General features: G+C 40.7%; 1 protein-coding gene across 3 annotated transcripts in view; it reads right to left on the bottom strand.

Annotated features, from left to right (window-relative positions):
* Nucleotides 1–22,900, bottom strand: part of LOC126416509 (uncharacterized) — a 563,150-nt gene that overhangs the window by 512,386 nt on the left and 27,864 nt on the right. The window contains exon 2 of one of the 3 annotated variants that reach the window (XR_007575471.1): nt 7,122–7,304. The exons of the other annotated variants lie outside the window; for them this stretch is intronic. The gene's annotated coding sequence lies outside the window, so the exon portion shown is untranslated. Of the gene's footprint in view, nt 1–7,121; nt 7,305–22,900 lie in introns of those variants that run through there. 3 annotated transcript variants of the gene reach the window in all.

Below are 22,900 nucleotides of genomic sequence, written 5' to 3' on the forward strand. Positions count from 1 at the left end.
AGACAATTTAATTGAAAAATTAATCAGATTCATCAAGATAACTACAACATTTGAAAGAATTTCTTTACAAAAAAGGAAGTAGAAAACACTTTTCCAGATTTTTTCTCAAATGCAAATTAAACACCATACTTAGAACAGTTAAGTAATAAAAAGAAAAAGAATATGATAAACAAATAATTGAATTTACCCTTATGGCAGGTATTGAACAAAAATTTATAATTTTGGATATGGTTTCATTCTTAAAAGAATTATTATGGGTAGTGAAAATATAAACAGAGATTTAAAGCTTTATGATTTAGATCTAACAGTCAGTGCAGCTGATAAGCTATATAAAGTAAATAATAAAATTCAATCAATATTTGTACATAAATCATATATTATAACTGTAATATTGGAGAATTCTTTTAAAACTGTTCCTGTAGATGAAATTATAATTCTATTTGGTGAAATAATTAAAAATTTAAAATTTAATAAATTTTTTTATCTATATAAATGGAAAATTATATTTATTGTTTGAAGTGTAATAAGTTTACTGACACACATAATCTACGTAGAGTAACAACTAAAAATGAAAGACAAAGAATAGAAGGTCTTTGTACAATATGTAAATCTAAAGAGAATTAATGTGTTAAAAAACTTTGTAAATGCTGGCGAAGGTTTAAATAATATCATGAAAATATAATAAATGAACTACATAAACCAAAGAGAAAGAATTTTAACAGAAGAAACGTTATTTCTTTTGATATAGATGATTTATGACAGGCTGATTTAGTTGAAATGGATTCAGGTTATTTAAAAGGTATTTTTAAAATAAATAAAAGATATAAATATTTATTGATAGTTTTTTTTTCTGAAAATATGCATTTGCTGATCCTATTAAAGATAAAACAGCTAAAAATATAGTTGATGCATTTGAAAAAAACTTTCATAGTTAGAAAGCCACATAATTTACAAACAGATAATGGTAAAGAATTTTATAATAAACAATTTAAAGAATTATTAAAGAAATATAACAATATCATTATTCAACATTTTCGGAATTAAAAGTGTCAGCTGAATGATTTAACAGAACACTTAAAGAAAAAATGTGGTAGAAATTTGCTTTATAAGGAAATTATAAATGGATAAATTTAGTTAAAGATGATGAATATAACAACACAAAACATTCTAAGATAAAAATGAAAGCAATAGAAGTTATTGAAAAAAATTTAAAACTAAGTAACATTGCATCTAGTCGCAGAATAAAGTCTGATTCAGCTGACACTAATGAGCAAGCTAAATTTAAAAAGGTGATAAAGTCAGAATTAGTAAACTTAAAGGTTTTTTGAAAGAGGATATACAGCTAATTCATCAACCGAAATATGTGAAATAGAAGATGTTATTTATTCCAATCCAATTACATATAAATTACAAGATATAAACTGAAATTTTCATGAACAACTACAGAAAACAAACTATCCAGATGTATACTTAGTTGAAAAAGTTTAAAAAAAGCAAGATTATAAAGTTTATGTTAAATAGTGTGGTTTTGGTAATGCACATAATAGTTGGGTAAATAAAGATAAAGATATTTTATAAAAGTTCAGTTTGATGAAGCATTTTAATGTCATGGATTCTTGGAAAGAATTTGAAGAAACACAATTACCAACAAAACATAAAATTTATAGTGAATTAAATGATGGTGACATAAGTGATGAAGATTATGAACATGCAAAATTATTTTGGGAAAAATTCAATATTAAACATCTTGGTGACTATCGTGATTTATATCTCAAAACTGATGTATTATTTTTAAATGATGTTTTTGAAAATTAAAGAAAAACATGTATAAATACTTATAATTTAGATCCTTCTTGGTATTTTACAGCACCAGCTTTATCTTGGGATGCAATGTTAAAAATTACTAATCAAAAACTTGAATTACTACATGATTGTGGTATGCTTCTAATGGCTGAAAAAGGAATAATTGGTGGAATTTCACAATGTTCAAAAGATATGTAAATAATAAATATTTAGAAGATCATAATAATAAATAAATATCAAATTATATAATGTATCTAGATGCAAATAATTTATATGGTTATGCTATGAACCAATAGTTACCACATGACGGATTTAAATGGGAAGAGCCAAATAATTTTAATTGTACAAAAATAAATAAAAGGTCAAACAATAGTCAAGATGGATATATATTTGAAGTATATCTAGAATATTTAAACGTATTACATGATTTACATAAAGATTTACTGCTAGCTCCTGAATCAAAACTTGTTCCAGGTACAAATGAAAGTTAATTAACAACTATCTTAGACAAAAGGTGTAATTATTTAGTACATTATAGAAATGTTAAACAATATTTATCTTTAGGAATGAATCTTACAAAAATAAAAAAGTTTTATAATTTAACCAATCTCATTGGTTAAAGAAGTATATAGATCTAAACACACAGTTAAGAAGTAAGGCTAAAAATGATTTTGAAAAAGATTTCTATAAATTAATGAATAATTCTATATTTGGTAAAACAATGGAGAATATAAGAAACAGACAATATATAAAATTAGTTTCAAATTGTAAAATATGTGATAAACTTGTAGCTTAATCAAACTTTAAACATAGAACAATATTTAATGGAAATCTAGCTGCTGTTCATATGAATGAAACTAAAATAATGTTCAATAAAACTGTTGATGTCAGATTAAGTGTACTTGATTTATCTAAAGAATTAATGTATGATTTTCACTATAGAGTTATGAAACCTAAATATGGAGAAAATATTAAATTGTGTTATCAAGATACAGATAGTTATATTTTCAATATTAAAACCGAAGATTTCTATAAAGATTTGAAATCAGTGATTGATTATTTTGGTACAAGTGATTATCCAACAGATAATATATATGATATTCCACAGGTAAACAAGAAAGTTGTTGGCAAAATGAAAGATGAATGTAATGGAAAAAAATGGAAGAATTTTGTGGTTTAAAAGCAAAAATCTATGCTTATAAAGTTGGTGACAAAATAGAAAAGAAATCTAAAGGAATTAAAAAATGTGTTGTTAAAAACAAAATAAGTTTAGAAGATTGTTTGTTTAACAATATAGAACAAAATAGAAAATTTAATTTAATTAAAAGTGAAAAACATGAGATATATACAAATCGAGTAAATAAAAAAGCACTAAGTCCTCATGATAATAAAAGATACATTTTAGAAAATAGAATAGATACATTACCACATGGTCATTACTCATTATTGGTATTATAATAAATAATTATTATATATAAATCTAATAAAAGTTTTTCTATATAAATGGAGACTATATCTATAAACTCAATGATGTTAGTGTCTCAAAGGAGATAAGAAAAATAACTGAACTAGAGATTAATGTTTTTTATGATGTTACTGACTGAATATTTAAATACTAGATATGGACAAAAAATTTGTATAGAACTTAATAATGATTTTAAAGTTATTATACTAAACAGATATTATGAATTAATTGATCTTTGGGAACTTGAAGTAATTAAAAATGGACAAATGAAACTGAAATATAAATGAATGAAGAAACTTAAAAATAGAAATAGTGAATTTCATGGTATAGAGTTCAGGTTGTGAAATTTTTAAATAATAATTTATCTAAATAATTTTATTTAATTTAAATGGACAACACTAAGCGACTGCTAAAGCAGTCTTTAGGCTGTGCCAAGCCACAATTAAGAGTGTTGTGAATGTATGATTAAAAAAGTATTGACGAATTTTATAAAGATAAATACAGAACAGGTGGACATTGTTATGAATGTAAAGATTGCTGGAAAGGATGTAGTAAAATTAAAGTTACTTGTGAATGTGGTAGAACTGTAAATAAGTGTTGTCGCAATAAACATTTACAAATAACGACTCGTAATAACCTTTTGGCTGCTAAAGCAGAAAATAAATAATTTTATACACTTATTCCTTAATATAGTTTTAAAAAACATGTTTATCACAGAAGTCAAAAATAGGACATTTTTTGGGGCTAAGATTGAGTTATAAAAAATGCTTTTTTAAAAATGTGTCTTAAAAATAATTTTAAAAAACGCGTTTTTCACATAAGTCAAAAATAGGATAATTATTGGGACTAAGAAAATAATGTAAAAATGCCTTTTTTTAAAAATGGTTTTTCAAAATAATAGTTAATTCTCTAATTTGTTTAATTACATTACATTCACCTACGGGAAATGTACATAAAATAAATGATTTTTTGTTATAGCTATTATCATATTATTTTATTATATTATTTTATTATACTATATTATTATTATTTAAAAGGGATAGTAGATTGTTCTTGTGTGTTCTGGATCATTTCATCAGTCTTATGGAAAATAAAAAATTGCGAGTGTCAGCGAGTAATTTTTTTAATTATTATGTGGTTGGTCTAGTGGTCCAGAACATACAAAAACAATTTATTTACCTGCCCGATTAAGGGATCCGATATTCCACGCTCCGATCCGTAGAATGGCAGTTTTCTTTCTCCTGATAATAACGTCCTCCTGAGTAGTCCCCGCCTGGAGATCCCAAGGGGACTATTTAACCTCCAGAATATTTTTCCCCAGAGGACGCCATCATCATTTAACCACACTGTAAAGCTGCATGCCTTCAGGAAAATTACGGCTGTAGTTTCCCTTTGCTTTCAGCCATTCGCAGTACCAGCACAGCAAGGCCGTTTTGGTTAGTGTTACAAGGCCAGATCAGTCAATCATCCAGACTATTGCCCCTGCAACTACTGAAAAGCTGCTGCCCCTCTTCAGGAACCATGCATTTGGCCTCTCAACAGATACCCCTCTGTTGTGGTTGCACCTACAGTACGGCTATCTGTATTTCTGAGGCACTCAAGCCTCCGCACCAACGGCGAGGTACATGGTTCACGCAGGGGGGGGGGGGGGGGGGAGGGGATGATGGACATAGGTATCATGAAATACAAGGTGCTAGTTCTCCATTTTCTTTGCAGAAAGTAAAAAATTGGTGTTTTTCTCCAATCTGTTCTGGACTAATAGAGAGGTATCTATGAAGCGAGTAACCAGCTTACACAGAGACTTGCTTACCAATAGAGCGCATAGAATCTAAGTTGTACGTCAGTACGGAGATGTACATTCATCTTTTACTGCAAGCCAGATAGCAGTAGTTAGATAATCTTATTACACTCCACTCGTGTATCTTGTTTCCTTACAAACTACGGGACAGTTCGCAGGTGCCATCAGTAGCATTCCATTTCCATATTATTTAATTAGATAGTAAGTACGTTCTTCATTTTTTAAAGAATTACATGGGTAGCTGGAAGGTCAAGCAGAGGACTGGCGAAACACAAGAACAAAGTTACAGAGCAGTCCTTTTTTTTTTTTAAGATGATTAAACAATTATTTATCTGGTCACTCATGTTTTACTGGTTATTACACTAGCTTACAATTAAGAGGTTAAGGAGTCATGGTTTCTAATTCCGAGAAATATATCTGGTATAAGCATTTCAAATCTAAATTTATTGTGTCTCCACCAGACAGATTTATTTTCACGTTGATCAGTTACTGGCACAAAAAACTCAGACAAAAACATGGACGGTCCAGTAGTCGAACACCAGAAAGTACATACTTCCGCAACACTATCCACATCGAGTCTATCAAGTAAGCACACAAGTAGTCTTAAACAACTACACAGTGCAGCCGAAATCGACAGGAGTTCAGAGTGTGAAAGTCTGTCCCTCATGTAATGGCAGCGTGCTGACGCAAATAGTGGAACCCATCGTGGAGTGGGGCCTGACTGCAGTCGTGACGTAACAGGTACACAGGTAGATTTCAACGAGCTGTCTGAAGCTGTTCAAGCTGTAACGCACTTATAATACGCCTTGGGTGCAGAGTGCTACAATCAAGAACATTCTAGAGCGTCTTTCGTATTACATTGGCTAACTTACGTTTCTCCTCTTTCATAAGGAAATGAGTGTAGTGGAGACAGTGGAGAAATTGGGAGAGCAAATCAAGATGGAGAAAATTCGTCCATCATGAGTGAGTTGCTTCTGACACGCAACAGGACGACTACAGTAGGCCACTCTTTTCAAATTCTGGCAGCATTTGTTTTATAGCCTGCATGTACTGAGCGCTAGCGAAGGTGTTTCTGTTGGCAGGACTGTCACTTCCGTTCAGAGACGCTTCCACATCGAATCTAGTTTCGTCTTGAGTGCGCACGATTGGCAGCACTGCTACTGCCGAAAAAACGGCGTACAGTGCATGCGCCTCGAAATCCTTCAGTAGCTCCTCAAAGGATATCTGCTTGTCCGTACTGATACCAATATCGTTCATCACCTCGATTAAATGGCTGTGGTACTCCTTCAGAAGGTCTGTTAAATGATTGGCGTACACTTCTTCCGTAAGGCTTGTGTGAGTAAAATATTGCAAGTCAATCGAAGGTGAACAGTACGCAGACAACTGGAAATCGAGTAGGATCACGTCTTGGACGACGCCAGCAGCATACTTGAACATGATGTTGTTGACCCAGGTATCTGCGTGAGTTAGCACACGAAACTTTCCCTTCCGTTCCGTCAAGTCAGCTAGCCGTGGAAATATGCTTTCTGCGAGAGTTCGTATCCTCGGCGCATACTTTGAGTACGATCTGTCTAACGTGTCCAACTGATCCGCGAGTAACCTGCAACCCTGTTTCAGGAAGGTCTCCACATGCTGCGTCGTAGATCCGTGGAACGACTTGAAGACCATGTAGTTGTCCAGAGCCGATGGGTCCTGCTCGAACAGCTTGACGGAGGCCGCGTGGAACTCTGCCAGTTTCCTGACCACGAGTTTGGAGTGCGCCAAATCGAGTCCGCTGCACCTCTTCGCCAGCGAGAATCCTCTGGCCTTCAAGTCCTCGAGAACCAGATAGCTGACCGGCTGCCTCCCAGAGGCGAAACACTTGGCAGACAGCTGTGTGTATTTACCGGGTGCCGCCTTCTCCAGGATTTGTGACATCGCGGGAATGGTCTCGCAGAACATGCGAGTCTCCTGCTCGAAGGCTTGTATCTCCTGCACCAACTTCTGCATCTCCTCTCCCGTCGGGAGGCACTTGATGATCAACGACAGGGAGCTGCCATGGGGACTGGCGTCGCGCTCCAGCTTGACAGTCATGCGGTAGACGTCGCTGAGGTAGTTGTCGCCCGTAGCCGTCGCCCTCTGCACAGCCACCGAGGCGACCTTCAAGTCTCTGGACGCGTCGCTCTCCTTCAGCGAGGTCTCCGCGAACTGCTTGTCCAGCCAGGCAGGCAGCACGGTGGTGGCTTCCGCGGTCATCACCTGCAGTGCAACAGAAATGAAAGGGACAGTCTAGTGACGGTTGAGACTAATTGTCTTGAATCATAAGTAAATGCTATTAGTGTAGGTAATAAATTATGCAGAATCATAATTCTAAAGCACCCTCATAACAGCGAGAGTTAATATAAACTTTCGTCTTCCCTTAAATTTCGAGTCCTCACGAGCACGCAGGTTCACAGAGACTAAAACCGATTACCTCACTGTTTGGTCCCCTACTCCCCCCCACCAACCAACCACCCTTCATGCAAAAGTTTTAGATGTTTAATAAAAATTTTAATGACTTAAAACAGATAAAAAATTCTGTTTTTAGAAGTACAAGATTTTAGTTAAGATGCACCACTAAATTTCACATTGTCAGGCAGATCGTTGCGGTCTACGTGAAATACACTCACTGAGAATCTAAGACAAAAAAATAATTAATGTAGAGTAGTGAAATTTGGGAGTGTCTCTGTATAGGTAACATATTTAAGTGATTAACACTGCAAGAGCAACCTGGATGAGCAGCTGAATGGAATGGACAGTGTCTTGAAAGGAGGATATAAGATGAACATCAACAAAAGCAAAACACGGATAATGGAACGTAGTCGAATTAAATCGGCTGATTCTGCGGGAATTAGATTAGGAAATGAGACGCTTAAAGTAATAAATGAGTTTTGCTATTTGGGGAGCAAAATAACTGATGATGGTCGAAATAGAGAGAATATAAAATGTAGACTGGCAATGGCAAGGAAAGCGTTTGTGAAGAAGAGAAATTTGTTAACATCGAGTATAGATTTAAGTGTCATAAAATCGCTTCTGAAAGTATTTGCATGGAGTGTAGCCATGTATGGAAGTGGAACTTGGACGATAAATAGTTTAGACAAGAAGAGAATAGAAGCTTTCGAGATGTGGTGCTACAGAAGAATGCTGAAGATTAGTTGGGTAGATCACATAACTAATGAGGAGGTATTGAATGGAATTGGAGAGAAGAGAAGTTTGTGGCATGACTTGACTAGAAGAAGGAATCGGTTGGTAGGGCATATTCTGAGGCAGCAAGGGATCACCAGTTTAGTATTGGAGGGCAGCGTGAAGGGTAAAAATCGTAGAGGGAGACCAAGAGATGAATACACTAAACACATTCTGTAGGATGTAGGTTGCGGTAGGTACTGGGAGATGAAGAAGCTTGCACAGGATGGAGTAGCATGGAGAGCTGCATCAAACCTGTTTCTGGACTGAAGACCATATCAACAGCAACATTGCAAGTTCACCGCATGAGATAAACCACTGAAAACTGTAAATTAGTGGTACATTAACAGCCTGAATGTTGAACGGATACATGCAAGCGGTCATGCATTGTGTGGTACAGACGCTGGACGTCATTTTTTGTGACGGAGATCCATGCCTGTTGCACTTCGCCTGCCAATACAGGGACTGTTAATGCTGATATGTAATGACGCTGGTGTTGTCGTCCCATGGTATCCTACGTGCTCGATTGGAGTCAGATCTGATGTTCCAGCAGACTAAGGGAACAGATCGGCATTCTGTAGAGTATGTTGGGTTACAACAGCGGTACGTGGGCGAGTGTTATCCTATTGGAAAACACTTCCTGAAATTCACTTCATGAATGGCAGCACAGCAGGTCGAATCACCAAATGACGTACAAATTTGCAGTCAGGGTGCGTAGGATAATGACGAGAGTGCTCCTACTGGCATACGAAATCACAGTCCAAACCATAAATCGCGGTGTGGATCCAGTGTATCTTGCACAAAGACAGGTTGGCTGCAGTATCTCATCTGGCCTCTTTTCTAACAAACACGGCCTTCACTGGCACCGAGGCCGAACCAGCTTTTATCAGAGAAAACATCAGACCTCCGCCCTGCCCTCCAATGTGCTCTCGCTTAATACCACTGAAGTCGCAAATGGCAGTGGTTTGGGGTCACTGGAATGCACGGTACAGAGCATCTGGTTTGGAGCTGCCATTGAAGTAACTGATTTGTAACAAATAGTTTTTGATGTTGCACAGCAACAGTCATACAATAATTTTTAAATGAACTTATCGTCATTAAACTGTATTGTTGTTTATGTAATTTCGACCCATGTTTCGGCCTGTTATGCCATTTTCAAGTGATTATGTTTTTGTCATTAACATATATTGCAGGACATCAGACTCAAAACTGATCATAAATTAAGAAAAATATTCGCTCCCAACGGAATGCCAGTTGCAAAATCATCACCTTGTAAAAAGATCACTAAATATGTTAATAACATATTCAGCAAAATGGCATTAAAGGCCGAAACCTGGGTCACAATTAAAGAAACAACAATACAGTCAAATGGCGGTGTGTTGATTTAAAAATGATTTGTAACAGTTCGTTTTGACACTGTGGTGTCAGCTGCTGCAGATGCAGTGTGATGTGCCGCAGAGACACACCCAACACGATGGTCTTCCCTCTCCATTGTGCCACGTGGCCGTCCGGAGCCGGGTTTTGTTGCGACCGTATGTTCTCGTGTCCAACGCTGCCAGTAGTCATGTACAGTGGCTATATTCCTCTCAAGTCTTTCTTCAATATCGCGGAAGGAACATCCAGCTTCTCGTAGCTCTAGTACACGATCTTGATCAAACTAAGTGTCGTCTTTGTCGCCTTAAAGGCATTATTGACTAAAATCAACTCTCCACGTCCAATCTCAAAAGTAACTAACGCTCGCGACCTTTATAGCGTGGTATTTAAAGCAAATCTGTTTTGCAACCTCACTGGCATTTCTAGCGCGATTTCTATGCGACTGACGTGAAATATAGACAGACATGCGTATTCAAATATAGACATAAGTAAACAGGCAGAATACGTCGCTGTGGTAGGCAACACCTATATAGTTGCTAGATGGGTTACTGCTGCTACAATGGCAGGTTGTCCAGATTTAAGTGGGTTTGAACATGGGTTTACAGAGGGCGCATGAGCGATGGGACATAGCATCTCCGAGGTAGCGATCAAGTGGGGATTTTCCTGTACGACCATCTCAGGAAGGTACCGTGGATATCAGGAATCCGGTAAAACATCAAATCTCGGACATCGCTGCGGTCGAAAAAAGATCCTGCAAGAACGGGACCAACGACGACTGAAGAGAATCGTTCCAGGTGACAGAAGTGCAACCCTTCCGTACATTGCTGCATATTTAAACGCTGGCCCATGAACAAGCGTAAATATTCAAGCCAGTCAATGAAGCATCATCCATATGGGCTTTCAGAGCCGAAGGCCCACTCGTATACCATTGATGACTTCACGACACAAAGCTTTACTCCTTTCCTGGACTCGTCAACACCGACATTTGACTGTTGATGACTGGAAACTTGTTCCCTTCTCGGACCAGTCTCGTTTAAAATTATACAGAGCTGATGGACGTGTGGAGGTATGGAGACAACTTAATGAATCCATGGACCCTGCGTGTCAGCAGGGGACTGTTCAAGCTGGTGGAGGCTCTGTAGTTGTGTGGGGTGTGTGCAGTTGAAGTGATATGGGACTCCTGATACGTCTAGATACTACTCTGACAGTTGTTACGCACATAGGCATCCTGTCTGATCACCTGCATCCTTTCACGTCCATTGTGCATTTCGACGAACTTGGACAATTGAAGCAGGACAATGCGACATCCCATGCGTCCTGGATAGCTACAAGAGTTGCTCCAGGAATACTCTTCTGAGTTTAAACACTCCCACTGGCCACCAAACTCCCCAGTCATGAACATGTTTGAGCACATCTGGAATGCCTTTCACTGTGGTGTTCAGAAGAGATCTCCACCCCGTCCTAGTCTTACGGGTTTATGGACAGCCCTGCAGGATTCATTGTGTCAGTTCCCTCCAGCAATACGCCAGACATTTGTCGAGTCCATGCCAGGTCTAGTTGTGACACTTCTGCGACTCGTTGAGCCCCTACTCGATATTAGGCAGGTGTACCAGTTTTTTTTGGTTCTTCAGTGTAGAAATACGGCTACCAACTTTCATTTATGTCGCACGACTGCTTCTTGGTGTTATGATTTTTTTTTTCCGTGAGTGTATTTTCTTTTATTCAGAAATGTGCCTTAGATTGAGTTTTGACTCTGCAGAACAGAAACTGTGTGCCAGACTCGCAGTCGAACCAAGAACCTCTCTCTGCCTTCCTACCGACTGAGCCATTCGAGGGCGATTGATGACCCACGCAGAGTTCGAGTCCCTGTCTGGCACACAGTTTTCATATGTTACGGTGTTTCAATCAGCGCCCCACTCCACTAGAAAGTGAAAACTCGTGTTGAAACAATCCCCTACTCTCTGGCTGTATCCTTCCTTCCAAGAGTCCTAGTCCCTCAAGGTATGCAGGCGACTTGTGTGGTGCTTTGGAGCTAAGAGATGCGGCACTGCCAGAAGTAGGAGTCAGAGGGTGGGTCGTGATAGCTCAGTCGGCAGAGCATTTGTCCCCCAAAGGGAAATCTCCCAGGTTCCAGTTTTTCGCCGGCACATTTTTAATCTGCCACAAAAAAGTTACAAATGGTTTGATCGCATATGGTTATTTGACAGTTAACCGGTTTCGACTCTAATCATCATCAAAACAAAAATTCTGAAAAGATTAAAAAAATGCAAATTTTACTATCAAACATAAAATAACAACTGGATGTGTTGCTTTTGACTTGATTTTCTTAATATTTTATGACTTCAGGTTTAATACACAAATCAAAAAAAGTTTTGCAACACCACGGTTTTGAGAGTTCCGGAACCTACACAGAAAATTGGAATAGATATCAACATAAACTTCATTTCCGCCTTTTAATTGCTCATGAAAACCATACATTGCATGTTGTACCACCATACAGCGAGGCCGTCAGAGGTGATGGTCCACATTGCTGTAAATACCGGTACCTCTAATACCCAGTAGCACGTCCTCTTGCTCTGATGCATGCCTGTATTCATCATGGCATACTGTCAACAATATCATCAAGGCACCCACTCCTCAACGGCGATTCGGCGTAGATCCCACTGTATCTCCGGGAACGGACTGCCAAGGAGAGGGGGGTGGGGGGGGGGGGGGGAGGGTGACCACGAGACAAAGATGGAATAACCAACTAAAGGATAACGTTCTAGGAGTAGGAGGGTGGAATGTCAGAAGTTCAAACGTGGTAGGGAAGCTAGAAAATTTGAAAAGGGGAATGTAAAGGCTCAAACTAGAAATAGTGGGGGTCAGTGAATTGAAGTGGAAAGAAGAGAGGGGATTTCTGGTCAGATAAGTACAAGGTAATATTAATAGCAGCAGAAAAGGGCATAACGAGAGTAGCATTCGTTATGAACAGAAAGGTAGGGCAGTGAATGAGTTACTGTCAACAGTTCAGTGGCATGGCTGTTCTCATCAGAACTGACAGCGAACCAATAGCGTCAACAATAATTAAAGTATACATGCCGACGTCCCAAGCCGTAGATGAAGAGAAAGAGAAAGTTTATGAGGATACTGAACAGGTAATTCAGTACGTAAAGAGAGATGAAAATCTAATAGTCATGGGGGTGGGGATGATGTTCCACGGGAAGGAGTAGAAGAAAGGCTTGGTACATGGAATGAGAGAGGAGAAAGAATAATTGAGTTCTGCAGTAAAGTCCAGCTAGCAATAGCGAATACACTGTTCAAGTATCACAAGAGGAGGAGAGATATTGGAAAAGGCCTGGTAATATGGGAACATTTCAGTGAGATTACATCAGTGTCAGGCAGAGATTCCGAAGTCAGATACTAGATTGTAACGTGTACCAAGAATCAGATATAGACTCAAACCACAATTTGGTAATGATGAAGAGAAGACTGAAGCTTAAGAATCAGGAAGAATTAATGCGCAGAGAAATGGGATACGGAAGTTCGAAGGAATGAAGAGATAAGCTTGAAGTTCTTTGAGGCTATAGATATTGTGATAAGGAATAGCTCAGTTGGCAGATCAGTTGAAGATGAATGGACATCTATAAAAAGGGCAATCACAGATTTTGGAAAGAAAAACATGTATATGAAGAAGGTAACTGCTTAGAAATCGTGGGCAGCAGTAGAAATACCGCAGCTGATGTACGATAGAAGTACAAAAATGTTCAGGGGAACTCAGGAATACAGGAATACAAGTCACTTAGTAATGAAATAAACAGGAAGAGCAGGTGAGCTAAGGCGAAATGGCTCCAGGAAAAATGTGAGGAAATCGAGAAGAAATGATTGTCGGAAGGTCTGTCTCAGCATACGGGAAAGTCAAAACAACCTTCGGTGAAATTAACAGTAAGGGTGGTAACAATAAGACTGCAATAGGAATTCATTATTAAATGCAGAGAACAGAGCGGATAGGTGGAAAGAATTCGCTGAAGGCCTCTACGAGGGGAAATTCTTGTCTGATGACGTGACACAAGAAGAAAGAAGAATCAACATTAAAGGGATAAGGGATCCAGTATTAAAATCAGAATTCAAAAGAGATCTGGAAGATTTGCGATCGAATAAGGTAGAAGGGACAGGTAACATTCATCAGAATATCTAAAAACATTGGGGAAAGCGGCGACAAAACGGCTATTTGCCAAACGACTATTTGCCTTGACAAGTAGAGTGTGTGAGTCTGGCGATATAACATCACACTTTCGGAAAAACATCATCCACACAATTTCGAAGATTGACGACAAGCGCGAGAATTATCGCACAACTGGCTTAGCCGCCCATGCATCCAAGTTGCTGACAAGAATAACACACAGAAGAATGGAAAAGAAAACTGAGGATGTGTTAAATGACGATCGGTTTGGCTTTAGGTAAGGTAAAGGCATGAGAGAGGCAATTCTGATGTTGCGATTGGTAATGGAAGCAAAAAAAAAAAAAAAGAAACGGCTGTTAGCACTATGGAACTTAACATCTATGGTCATCAGTCCCCTAGAAATTAGAACTACTTTAACCTAACTAACCTAAGGACATCACACAACATCCAGTCATCACGAGGCAGAGAAAATCCCTGACCCCGCCGGGAATCGAACCCGGGAACCCGGGCGTGGGAAGCGAGAACGCTACCGCACGACCACGAGCTGCGGACCGTATTGGAAGCACGACTGAAGAAAATCAAAACATGTTCATAGGATTTTTCGACCTGAAAAAAGCTTTCGACAATGTTAAATGGTGCAAGATGTTCGAAATTCAGAAAATATAAGGGTAACTTATAGGGAAAGACGGGTGATATACTGTATTTACAAGAGTCAAGAGGGAATAATAAGAGTGGACGACCAACAACGAAGTGCTCGGATTAAAAAGGGTGTAAGACAGGGACGCAATCTTTCCCCTCTACCGCTCAGTCTATACAACGAAGAAGCCAATTACAGAAATATAAGAAAGGTCCAAGAGTGCAATAAATTCACGGTGAAAGGATATCAATGAAGAGATTCGCTGAGGAGACTGCTATCTTCTGTGTAAGTGAAGAAGAATTACCGGATTTGCTGAATAGAATGAACAGTCTAATGTGTACAGAACATGGACTGAGAGTAAATCGAAGAAAGACGAAAGTAATGAGAAGTAGCAGAAATGAGAATAACCAGAAACTTAACATCAAGATTGGGGACACTATATAGGTGAAGATAGGGAATTCTGCTGCCTAGAGAGCCAGGTAACCTATGACGGACAGGGCAAGTAAGACATAAAGGCAGAGTAGGGCATTCCTGGCTAAGAAAATCCTACTGGTAACAAACATAGGCCTTGAAATTTCTGAGAATATACCTTTGGATCACAGCGTTATATGGTAGCGAAACAAGTATTGTGGGAAAACCAGAAAAGAGGAGAATCGAAGCATTTCAGATATGGTGTTACAGAAGACTGTTGAAGATTATGTGAACTGAAAAGGTAATGAATGAGGATGACCTCCACATAATCAATAAGGAAAGGAATATATGGAAAACTCTGAGAAGAAGAAAGGACAGGATGATAGGACATCTGTTAAGACATCACAGAGTAACTTCCATGGTCCTCGTGGGAGCTATAGAGAGTAAAAACTGTAAAGGAAAACAGAGTTTGGAATACATCCAGCAAATAATTGAGAACAAAAGTTGCAAGTGCTGCTCTGCGATGAAGAGGTTGGCACAGAAGACAAATTCGTGGTGTACTGTATCAAACCAATCATAAAAATGATGATTGAAAAAAGTAAAGACACTACACATTTATTTTTGTGCCAAGAATGTGCTTTTTCATAAGATACTGATCCTTCTTGTCCTCTGTTCCTCACGTAATAACCTTCATAAACCACTGTTTCCAAATTCTCTCGTAATTGCGACTGCAAAATTACATAAATAAGGTGACAATAAGAAAACTTCGCTGTATTTTGGCAGAAAAAGCAAATTTTAACATGTCAACAAAAGAAATGTAGGCTCTACTCAAAATTCGTCACTAACTGCACTTCTGAGAAAGTTAAAAATGATTAACAAGTGAGGCGAAAATAAATCATGGCTATTATTATATTTTCAGCGGATTTATTTTTAGATACTAACCAAAGCAGAGGTGACTGTAGATATTTTTTGATGATTGCCATGGAACTGTGAGTGTTGAGAGCCTCCAATTAATATTTGCAAAAGACGTGAGTGTAGGCTTTAGCTTAGAAGGGCACTTCCCCTCCAGCTCTCGGCATTTTCCCTACAGCGCCTGCCCACAACCCCCACCACTACTGCTCTTCCCACACTTGACCTGCCGACTGCGCAGCTGCCAGCCACTTTATTTTGCGCGCACTCTATATTACAATAGGTCCTCGTTGAACTGCCCAGAGCAACTAACAGTTACTGAAAGAGGGGTAGAGTGGAAAAGGGATCAAGCTATGCACTGAGAGGAGTGTAGTGTTGTTGACTAGGAACTCTAATAAGATATATCTTAGAATGGGTTTTATTGTCATGTAATAAAAAGTGGTTAAATTTCTGGTAATAGGTAGCTGAATTTCTGGTAGAAGATGATTGACTTAGTGCTGGAGGTGTTGGAAAAGGCATGAATCTGCGTGTAAGAGAGATGTGAGTGTAGTGGCAGAGCAGGGAATCTGGGTTGGCGATTAGTGGACAGTGTACTGAGTGCTGGGGCTGATATTTCCGATTAATATATTGGGTGTGAAGGTACTCTGAGGAGTGACATAAGTATGGGAAAATAATGAGTTGGTATAGAACCTAGACAGAGAAGTTTGGCAGATGAGGAACCGTTCCACTGTACATGTCTTTCAAGGTTTTCAAGCGATTGGTAGAATGAAGCAGATGTGGAGATCCAGAAAATACGAGGGGAGTTTGAAAAGCCAGTGCAAAAATAAAAACTACTTACGTGTTTGGGATAAACCTTTTTTATTTTTCGACACAGTCTCGTTTTAGACTTATACACATCGTCCAACGCTGTTCTAATTTGTTGGTCCCTTCCGAATAATAGGAATTGTCCAAGTCTGCAAAATAGATATTAGTTGCTGCAATCACCTCCTTGTTTGAATAAAATCTTTGTCCCACCAGCCATTTCTTCAAAATGGGGAACAAATAGTGGTCCGAGGGAGCCAAGTCTGGAGAATAGGCGGGATGTGAAACGAGTTGGAATCCTATTTCCATTAATTTTGCGGCCACAACTGCTGAGGTGTGTGCTGGTGCATTGTCGTGATGGAAAAGGACTTCTTTGCGGTCGAATCGCAAGGGTTTTTTTTATTTTTGCATCTCGGTTTTCAAACGGTCTAATAGCGATGAATAATGTGCACCTGTAATAGTTTTACCCTTTTCGAAATGGTCGATGAGGATTATCCCTTGTGAATCCCAAAAGACAGTCGCCATAACATTTCCGGCCGAAGGAATGGTCTTCCCCTTTTTTGGTGCAGATTCTCCCTTGGTAACCAATTGTTTAGATTGTTGTTTGGTCTCAGGTGTAGAGTAATGTATCCATGTTTCATCCACAGTGACGAAACGACACTTAAAGTCCTGCGGATTCTTCCCGAATAGCTGCAAACCACCCTTGCAACACTTCACACGATTCCGTTTTAGGTCAAGCGTGAGCAATCGCGGAACCCATCTTGCGGATAGCTTTCTCATGTCCAAATGTTTATGCAAATTATTATGTACCCATTCAGTCGAGATGCCCACGGCCCTAGCAATCTCACGCACCTTAACTCATATGTCATCAGTCGGCATATCATGGATTTTATCAATGATTTATGGAGTCATAACCTCCACAGGGCGTCCAGAACGTTCAGCATCGCTTGTGCCCATATGGATACTCCAAAAATTTTGAAACCACTTATAAACTGTCCTAATCGAAGGTGCAGTGTCACCATAATCTTTATCAAGCTTCTATTTAGTCTCCTGAGGCGTTTTATCTTTCATAAAGTAATGTTTAATCACCACACGAAATTCTTTTTCGTCCTTTTTTTGACAATCACTCGATTTCCTTGATTCTCACGAATTCCAAACACAAAGAAATAGACCAATATGGCTGAAACTTGGTGTGCGTTCTTTCCAAAGATGCTACTAACTAAGCACGATCTCGATACACGCCGGTAGTGCCATTTCTCGGACTTGGCACGGACTTTTCAAACGCCTTTCGTACTGGCGTAAGTCTGGGTGAGACTGATGCAGGAGTTATGGGTGGCTACAGTGGTGGAAGGTTGTACAGTACAAGTGTGGCGTATTAGTAGTTATGGTCGCTTCATCTACATCTACATCTACATGGACACTCGGCAAATCACATTTAAATGCCTGGCAGAGGGTTCATCGAACCACCTTCACAATTCTCTATTACACCAATCTCGAAGAGTGCACGGAAAGAACGAATACCTATGTCTTTCCGTACGAGCTCCGATTTCCCTTATTTTATCGTGGTGATCGTTTCTCCCTATGCAGGTCGGTGTCAACAAAATCTTTTCGTATTCGGAGGAGAAAGTTGGTGATTTGAATTCCGTGAGAAGATTCCATCGCAACGAAAAACGCCTTTCCTTTAATGGTGTCTAGCCCAAATCCAGTATCATTTCAGTGACACCCTCTCCCATATTTCGCGATAATACAAAACGTGTTTCCGTGTGTTTGAAATTTTTTGATGTACTCAGTCAGTCCTATCTGCTAAGGATTCCACACCGCGCAGCACAGTTCTAAAAGGGGACGGACAAGCGTAGTGTAGGCAATCTCCTTAGTAGATCTGTTACATTTTCAAAGTGTTCTGACAATAAAACGCAATGTTCGGTTAGCCTTCCGCACAACATTTTCTATGTGTTCCCTCCAATTTGTACATTGTTGAACATGGGGCTTCGCAGCAGACCACCCCCAAGTGTTCATGCATTGACCCAACGACATTGTCAGTTACGATCGCAGTGCGCACGGGACCTTCACCATTCGACCGTCAAACGATGGAAACGTGTCGGCTGTTTGTGTGAATCACATTTTGGCCACACTGCGTCGATGGTCGTCTCCACAAACGCCGCCATCGATGTGAACGGCGGCTCGAAACGTGCGGTGTACCACGGACGAGGGCTGGTGGGAGCAGTATTATACTATGGGAGACATTCTCCTGCGCTTGCGTGGGTCCTGTGGTAGTAATCGAAGACACCCTGACAGCTGCGAACCACTTGCACCGAGCGGTTCTAGGCGCTTCAGTCTGGCACCGCGTGACATCTACGGTCGCAGGTTCGAATCCTGCCGCGGGCATGGATGTGTGTGATGTCCTTAGGTTAGTTAGGTTTAAGTAGTTCTAAGTTCTAGGGGACTGATGACCTCAGAGGTCAAGTCCCATAGTGCTCGGAGCCACTTGAACCACTTGCAACCCTTTATGTTTGATGTCTTCCGCGACGGCCATGTCACCTTTCAGCAGTATAAATATCTGTGTCTCTGAGCCAGAACCGCTATCGGGCGCCATCACCGCGTACGCAACTCAGCGGCCCGTAATTTTACGCTAATTACAAGACCTGTCCGTAGACATCTAATCCCACATACCTCCACAAACCTACCAACAAACTGTTGGAAGCAGGTGGTCATAATGTTTTGGCTCATCTTTGTACTGCAACAATATGTTTTATACAGGGTGTTACAAAAAGGTACGACCAAACTTTCAGGAAACATTTCTCACACACAAAGAAAGAAAATATGTTATGTGGACATGTGTCCGGAAACGCTTACTTTCCATGTTAGAGCTCATTTTATTACTTCTCTTCAATTCACATTAATCATGGAATGGAAACACACAGCAAGAGGACGTACCAGCGTGACTTCAAACACTTTGTTACAGGAAATGTTCAAAATATCCTCCGTTAGTGAGGATACATGCATCCACCCTCCGTCGCATCGAATCCTTGATGCGCTGATGCAGCCCTGGAGAATGGCGTATTGTATCAAAGCCGTCAACAATACGAGCGCGATGAGTCTCTACATTTGGTACCGGGGTCGCGTAGACAAGAGCTTTCAAATGCCTCCATAAATGAAGTCTAGAGAGTTGAGGTCAGTAGAACGTGGAGGCCATGGAATTGGTCCGCCTCTACGAATCCATCGGTCACCGAATCTGTTGCAGGAGCTCCATCGTGCTTGAACCAAATGTTGTCTCGTACTTGTAAAGGCACATGTTCTAGCAGCACAGGTAGAGTATCCCGTATGAAATCATGGCGGTGAATCGAGGAAGTACAGTACATACTGACGAAACTAAAATGAGCTCTAACATAGAAATTAAGCGTTTCTGGACAAATGTCCACATAACATCTTTTCTTTATTTGTGTGTGAGGAATGTTTCCTGAAAGTTTGGCCATACCTTTTTGTGACACCCTGTATACAGGGAAAAAAGAAACATCTGGAGGCCGAATTTGTCCGGTGGCTCCTGGTAGTATGAAATGCAGTCACACACTTTTCAGGAGGTAGATTTTCCTATGATGGACTATGATTTTGACACGCAGAGCAGGAACGAAACAAAAGCAACTATTTTGAACAGATATTGGTCAAAAGGAGTGCTCAAACCATAGTTATCGTTCTCTTACGTCCATTTACCACTCTTGCTTGCTATGACATAGATATTCCCTACCGGCCTTCCAAAATCAAGCACACGAGAAAGATTCGTAGGCGTAGAGCACCTCCAGCTTTCAACAGCACAATAAATAACTTTCCAGCCTATTTGCCATCCAGATTAACAGCCAGCATAATTGTATACGAATGCGTTAAGGCTTTGATGTTAGTTGGTTTTAATGCCTGTAATTTCCATGGTTCCTTTCATATACATTTCGTCTTCAAATCCCGATTTATCAGAGTTTAAAAATATCCTTTTTGAACTATAGGATAAGTTGTTTATATCATCTACAAATTTTTGGGCCGATTCCGCAGTTTGCTGTGCATCGTCAACTTGACGCTTTGTTTGAAATTTCTTTTTCTTACGTCTTGCAGTTCTGTAGCTCTGTTTGAAATTATGCAACCACATGAAAAAACTGTAATCTACGTCGTGCGCAATTCGATCCGAGCATCCTCGAAACGCGTAAACACCAATGTCTCGTAGCAAGCGTGCCTTTTCCTTCCTTGAGTATCCATAGTTTTTCTAAGGCACTACTCTGTCGTACTCCTGCTGACGTATTCGAAATGTAGAATGAGATTTTCACTCTGCAGCGGAGTGTGCGCTGATATGAAACTTCCTGGCAGATTAAAACTGTGTGCCGGACCGAGATTCGAACTTGAGACCTTCGCCTTTCGCGGGCAAGTGCTCTACCGCAGAAGAGCTTCTGTGAAGTTATGGAGGTAGGAGACGAGGTACTGGCAGGATTGAAGCTGTGAGGACGGGTTCTGAGTCGTCCTTCCGTAGCTCAGAGGGTAGAACACTTTCCAGAAAAAGGCAACGGTCCAGAGTTCGAGTCTCGGTTCGACACACACTTTTAACCTACCATGAAGTTTCGTATTCCAAATCTGTACTTTTTTGCTTTTTATTATGCTGCGGTTGTTCTTCCATGCACTTAATTACATTTAGTAACCGCTCCTTGGACAACGATTGTCTTTTACTACCTTTCACTAGAGATAGGGTATTTGGCTCCCCGTCCAACAAGGATGACGAAGTGCATTCTTCGACACCTGTTTTAATATAACTTTCACTTGTTAAGCACGTATCGTCATCATTGTACTCCTCATGTACATTGTCCGCACAGTCGAGTGTAAACGACACCACACGTTCCTCTGATTCATCTTGCAGAAACGCTAATTTTTCATCTGCTACTTCTTTCTCACTCTGCGAAATACCTCCGGTTCCTTTGTGACGAGATTTCAACTCCATCATACACTCCTGGAAATTGAAATAAGAACACCGTGAATTCATTGTCCCAGGAAGGGGAAACTTTATTGACACATTCCTGGGGTCAGATGCATCACATGATCACACTGACAGAACCACAGGCACATAGACACAGGCAACAGAGCATGCACAATGTCGGCACTAGTACAGTGTATATCCACCTTTCGCAGCAATGCAGGCTGCTATTCTCCCATGGAGACGATCGTAGAGATGCTGGATGTAGTCCTGTGGAACGGCTTGCCATGCCATTTCCACCTGGCGCCTCAGTTGGACCAGCGTTCGTGCTGGACGTGCAGACCGCGTGAGACGACGCTTCATCCAGTCCCAAACATGCTCAATGGGGGACAGATCCGGAGATCTTGCTGGCCAGGGTAGTTGACTTACACCTTCTAGAGCACGTTGGGTGGCACGGGATACATGCGGACGTGCATTGTCCTGTTGGAACAGCAAGTTCCCTTGCCGGTCTAGGAATGGTAGAACGATGGGTTCGATGACGGTTTGGATGTACCGTGCACTATTCAGTATCCCCTCGACGATCACCAGTGGTGTACGGCCAGTGTAGGAGATCGCTCCCCACACCATGATGCCGGGTGTTGGCCCTGTGTGCCTCGGTCGTATGCAGTCCTGATTGTGGCGCTCACCTGCACGGCGCCAAACACGCATACGACCATCATTGGCACCAAGGCAGAAGCGACTCTCATCGCTGAAGACGACACATCTCCATTCATCCCTCCATTCACGCCTGTCGCGACACCACTGGAGGCGGGCTGCACGATGTTGGGGCGTGAGCGGAAGACGGCCTAACGGTGTGCGGGACCGTAGCCCAGCTTCATGGAGACGGTTGCGAATGGTCCTCGCCGATACCCCAGGAGCAACAGTGTCCCTAATTTGCTGGGAAGTGGCGGTGCGGTCCCCTACGGCACTGCGTAGGATCCTACGGTCTTGGTGTGCATCCGTGCGTCGCTGCGGTCCGGTCCCAGGTCGACGGGCACGTGCACCTTCCGCCGACCACTGGCGACAACATCGATGTACTGTGGAGACCTCACGCCCCACGTGTTGAGCAATTCGGCGGTACGTCCACCCGGCCTCCCGCATGCCCACTATACGCCCTCGCTCAAAGTCCGTCAACTGCACATACGGTTCACGTCCACGCTGTCGCGGCATGCTACCAGTGTTAAAGACTGCGATGGAGCTCTGTATGCCACGGCAAACTGGCTGACACTGACGGCGGCGGTGCACAAATGCTGCGCAGCTAGCGCCATTCGACGGCCAACACCGCGGTTCCTGGTGTGTCCGCTGTGCCGTGCGTGTGATCATTGCTTGTACAGCCCTCTCGCAGTGTCCGGAGCAAG

The sequence above is a fragment of the Schistocerca serialis genome, chromosome 8 (genome assembly GCF_023864345.2).
Source record: "Schistocerca serialis cubense isolate TAMUIC-IGC-003099 chromosome 8, iqSchSeri2.2, whole genome shotgun sequence".
Lineage (NCBI taxonomy): Eukaryota > Metazoa > Arthropoda > Insecta > Orthoptera > Acrididae > Schistocerca > Schistocerca serialis.